The sequence below is a fragment of the Gossypium arboreum genome, chromosome 13, assembly GCF_025698485.1.
Source record: "Gossypium arboreum isolate Shixiya-1 chromosome 13, ASM2569848v2, whole genome shotgun sequence".
Lineage (NCBI taxonomy): Eukaryota > Viridiplantae > Streptophyta > Magnoliopsida > Malvales > Malvaceae > Gossypium > Gossypium arboreum.
The window spans coordinates 4,851,013-4,856,814 of NC_069082.1; the positions used below are offsets into that span (position 1 = coordinate 4,851,013).

General features: G+C 34.2%; 1 non-coding gene across 1 annotated transcript; it reads right to left on the bottom strand.

Annotated features, from left to right (window-relative positions):
* Nucleotides 1–1,822: 1,822 nt before the first annotated feature.
* LOC128287290 (small nucleolar RNA R71) lies at nt 1,823–1,929 on the bottom strand. The gene has a single exon (XR_008277989.1). It is a non-coding gene; the product is annotated as a small nucleolar RNA R71 (small nucleolar RNA).
* Between the last annotated feature and the right edge of the window lie 3,873 nt (nt 1,930–5,802).

Here is a 5,802-nt window from a genome sequence, read left to right on the forward strand (position 1 = left end):
TTTCTATACTTAGGTGAGCATAAGGAACAAAATAAGCAGAAAACAGGCCAAGAATAGACAAAATGGGCCGGTTTAAAAATCCATACGGCTAAGACCATTTCCACACGGGCTGAACACACGCCTGTGTGAGCCACATAGGCTGGCCACACGCCCATGTGGCAGCCCATGTCAATATCGCTCTCTGTTTTCCAAAAACTCTAAAGAGACCAATTTTTAGGGTTTCTGAGCATTCTAAACTCTATAAAAACACACTAGAAGAAGACCAAAGGGAGCATGCAGAGTAGAACACAGAAATTACTCGAAGAAAGCTGATAGATTCAATTTTGAAGCAGGATCTCCTTCAAGACTGAAGATCTCCATTCAATTTCTTTAGAAGTTTTTGGGTTTCTTTATGTTTGGCTGTTTTCCTATTTTTGAGATGTTTTCCTTTCCAAGTATGAACTAAATTCCCTGAATACCTAGGGAAGGTGAAACCTATGACAAATCTTATTATTTGATTTTTTTGAATTACATGATAAACTTTTGTTCTTGATCTTAATTATGTTTACTTACCTTCATGTTTAATGTTTTCAGGATATTAATTCATGATTGATATGCTTATTCAGTGGAGCAAAAGTTCCTGTTTAAGAGTAGATCTGGCATAATTGAGTGGAGTTGCATGCAATCCTAGAAATAGGATGACATAAATTTACCGGATTAGAGTCAAATCTAATAGGGGAATCCATAGATCAAGTTAATGTGATGATAGGGGTTTTAATTAGAAAGAGATTTTAATATAATTTAGAGATTTCTACAGATCAAGTCAAATGAATAAATTGTTTAATTCAGATTTAGAATAATAAGTGAAGTCTAGGTGGATTCTTTCCTAGGTATTGTCTCTCTCATAAGTTTTCTTCGATTATTTTCCCAATTTGCTCTCTGTCGCTTAGTAACTAGTTTAGTTAAAATTAGATTTTAAAACAATTCCTTCAATTTACAAGCTAGATAATAAAAAGATAGTAATTACTAGTACTTTTAGTCCTCATGGATACGATATTTCCGACTCACTGTAGCTATACTATCATTCGATAGGTGCGTTTTCCTTTGTCGTACTTTAGTTAGTTCGTGATGTCATCAAGTTTTTGGCGCTGTTGCCGGGGCCTAAAATATTAGGAACACTTAGTTTTTATTACTTTATCCATTTTTATTTTTATTGCATTTTATTTTTGTTTTTATTTTAATTTTTTTACTAATTTTTCTTTTATTTATTTTTGACAGGTTCCTTTAGTTTATGACTAGAAGAAACCCGTCAGGACCTCTAGTATTCGATAGTGAGATCGAAAGTACATCTCGCAGAAACCGTAGAGAAGTGAGACAAAGTTAACAAAGTACAATATAAGAGCAAGAGGATATTGTTGTTAATACTGAGGAGATGGCAGAACATCATAATAATCAACTACCCCCTGTGGTTGCTGTAAATCCTATAAATCCAAGCCCTGCTTCTCGTACCATGTACGATTATACCAAGCGCAATTTAACTGGGGCTGAATCAAGTATTGTTAGAGTTGTTGTTGCTGCATATAATTTTGAACTGAAACCTAACACTATTCAAGTGATTTAATAGTTTGTTCAGTTTGATGGTTTGCAGGGCGAAGACCCAAATACTCATTTGGCTAATTTCCTAGAATTCTGCGACGATGCAATTCGCCTTTGGTTGTTTCCTTTCTCAGTGAGAAATAAGGCTAAATAGTGGTTGAATTCCTTACCACGAGGTTCTATCACTACATGGGAGATAATGACCGAAATTTTTTTACTAAAGTATTTTCCACTGGCTAAGACAGTCAAACTGAGGAATGATATTTCGTCTTTCGTACAAATAGATTTAGAGACTCTATATGATGCATAGAAGAGATATAAGGATTTATTAAGAAGGTGCCCTCACCATGGGTTACATCTATTGTTACAGGTTCAAACTTTCTTCAACGGTTTGAACCCATCAACTAGGCAATTGATCGATGCATCCACCAGTGGTACTTTGAATAATAAAACACCTGAGGAGACTTACGAGTTTATAAAGGAGATGTCACTAAATAATTATCAGTGGTAATTCATGAGAACAAAGCCGATGAAAGCAGCCGATGTTTTTAACGTTGATGCGGTCACCATGTTTTCAAATTAGGTAGAACTTTTGAGTAAAAAGATTGATGGTTTATATGGTTCTACGCAGGTACATCCGGTGATACAGTGTGATACGAATGGAGGAGGGATGAACAATCCAGAAAGTCGATCTTACAATCCTAGCACAGAAGATGAACAAGTTAATTATATGGGTAATAATTCTAGACCTTAGAATAATCCCTATAGTAATACTTATGTAGGTTGGAGGAACCATCCCAATTTCTCGTAGGGTGGTGAAGGAAATCAGAGAACACAACCCCTTCCCGGCTTTCAACAACAACCATACCAGCAAGAGAATAAGTCAAACCTTGAAGAGATGTTGACAAAGTTTAATTTAGTGTCAGAAACCCGCTTCTAGAACACCGAAATAGCACTCAAAAATCAACAAGCATTGATTCAAGGGCTTGAGAATTAGATCGATCAATTGGCAAAGATGATTTCAGAATGACCATAAGGTAGCTTGCCAAGCAACATCAAAACTAACCCAAGAGAGTAGCTTCATATGATTATTATTCGAGATGAAGAAGGGTTAGTTAAAATTGAATCTGAATCGAGGTAAGAAATTGTGGTAAGTCGAGGTAAGGTTGAGGTAAGTCAAGTTAAGCAAAAATTGGTCAGTAAAGATTATACACCACATGTGTCATATCCCAACGCGACAAGAAAAGACCACACAAACGAATAATTCGATAAATTCCTAAAACTGTTGAAAAAATTACATATTAACTTACCTTTTATTGAAGTTCTTTCACGGATGCCAAATTCCGTTAAATTTTTAAAGGAGCTTTTAGCAAATAAAAAGAAGTTAGATGATGCATTGTACGTGGAACTCAATGCAGTTTACTCGGCCATTTTACATAATAAACTCCCAACAAATTGACAGATCCAGGGAGTTTTACTATTTCTTATTTAATTGGTAGTTTAAATGTTAACAATGCTTTGGCTGATTTAGGGGCAAGTATTAATGTCATGTCCTATAAAATGTTTAAACAACTAGGTCTTGGGAAACTCAAACAAACTAGGATGAGAATTCAATTGGCAAATAAAACTATTAGATTTCCTAGGGGTATTGTTGAAGACGTGCCTGTTAAAATTGATAAATTTATATTCCCAGTTGACTTTGTTGTTCTAGACATGGATGAGGATAGTGACGTACCTTTAATTTTAGGACTATCCTTTTTAGCAACTACAAGAACTATCATAGATATTGGTACAGGTGAGTTAATACTTCGTGTAGGTGATGACACGATTAAACTCCAAGCTCGTGATTCAGTTAGGATGTCTAGTAATCGAGATGATATTACGAGTTCTTTTAATGTGAGTAACCTTGTGGCTCAACCTTCTTTGCAAGAAATTTTTCGAAAAAATGTGATAGAGCACGGTCCAGCTCAAGTGACAAAAACAAAACAACTCATGAGGAACGAAGACTACAGATCGATGAACTAGATAAATGGCGAACACATGTCAAGGAGAAACCAAGAATACAAGATGAACCAAAGCGACACCATGGCGAGCATAAGGATGGAACGAGTCAATTTAAGATTGGGGACCAGGTATTGTTAGATGAAAAGGACCCTCGAATCGCCACTTCAAAGCTTAATACAAACGGAGCAACTCCTTTTACAGTACTAAATATTTTCCCATATGGTACAGTTGAGGTAAATCATTCTAAATTTGACACTTTTAAAGTAAATATTACTCAGATAAAACCTTATGTTGATAATAGAATTGATAGTGAGAAAGAGGAGTTTCGACTCTGTGAACCACCGTAACCGTGCGATTATGAGGTAAGTCGAGCTTAGACTTTAAATAAGCACTTCTTGGGAGGTAACCCGAGCATTAACATTCCTAATTTACTAATTTTATCTTATGATATTTTTGAAATTAATGAATTTTTTTAAAACCCACACAGGCGTGTCCTTGGCCGCGTGGCTCCTTTGACTTAGTTTTTAAAACTTGAAACAAATCAACAGAAAGTTACACGGCCTAGAGACACGAGCATGTCATTGGCCGTGTGGAGCTTGGGCTTTAATTTTTCCCAAAAATTGACAGAGGCACGGCCTAAAATAGTCCACATGAGCGTCCATACGGCTTGGACACATGAGCGTGGCCTAGGCCAAGTGAAAACTGGAGCTAAATTTTTCAATTTTAAAACAAGTCAGAGAGTTACATAGGTAAGGCACACGGTAGTGTGCGAGACACAACCGAGCCATACGGGCGTGCGAAAGGTTACATCGACGTGGGAGAAGCGAAGGACATTAAACACGGCCTAGATACACGGGTGTGTCCAAGGCCATGTAAAGACTAGGCTTGTTTCATTAATCGCACACGGGCGTGTGGGATCTCACATGGGCGTGGAAAAAGTGAAGGAAAACACATATGGTCTAGCACATGGTCATACGGCCTGGACACACGGGTGTGTTCATGGCCATGTGAAAACTGGGTTAATCACCCAATTTTTATTTTATTTTATTTATTATTATTTAGTTTACTAATTTTTTTATTTTATTTATTATTCTTATACTTATATTTTAAATTAATTTTAATTTTTTTTTCTATTTCTATTTTTTTAGTATTTTTTTACTATTATTATTACAATTGGTATTGTTAAGTTTATTATTCTTATTTTTGTTTTATTTTTTATCTTTCTTTTTAATTTTGTTTTAGTTGCTTTATTTTTTATTATTTTCTTCGACTTATTTTCATTATTATCTTTTGAACTATATATGGTTGTTTCTAATCGAATTATAACACATTAATTTTCTTTCTTATTTCGTTTATTTTCTTATTAGTTTGCTCGAAATCATGAGTTACATTTAGATTTGACTACAATTTCGCTTTTCACTATTCTCGAAATTTCATCCAATATTCAAGATAGTTTCAATTCTCTCCGCTCTTATGATATTATATTTTTACTGTGATTATTTTGGTTTGTACATTGAGGACAATATAAATCTTAAGTGTGAGGAGGTTATTTATATGATTATTTGAAAATCCTTGAATTATACATTGTGTTTAAGTAATGTTCTCATATTATTATTAGAATAAATTCTTATTGATTTGTGATTATCATTGATGTGTTTCATTGATGTGTTTTAGATTAAATTCTTAGGTAATTGTGTATTAATTGTTTAAATTTTAAGACATGAGAGAATCAAACATGATAAGTCTATTTTTAGAATTAAAAATTTGTTAGGTTGTTTCCCTAAATTTAAGTATTACCTTGAAGTTTGAGATTTGCAAGATTGACATCAAAAACTGTAATTTTTGTGAGATTTTGAGCCTTTAGAGCATACACTTTTCTTGTTCACTTTATTATTGGTTATGAGTGTGTCAATATTGATTTATTATTTTAGAACGTGCTTAGATTATACATGTTGAGACCACACCTTTGATTTGATATACTGAGATGATAAAGGCACCTAGGTTTTAACCCACTTATCCCATAAGCCTACCTTCATAATTAACCCTTAGGGAACCCCTTTGCGCCTAACAAATTGTTTCTTGATTCACCCATTAATATTAACCCATAACTTATTTTTGATTCGTAGTTCCCGTTTTATTGACTCCCTTTTTGTCGAGATTTGATTTGGTTAGTTGTCTAACTATGTTCTTTTGTTTCAGTTGTTAAATTTGCTCTTATTATAC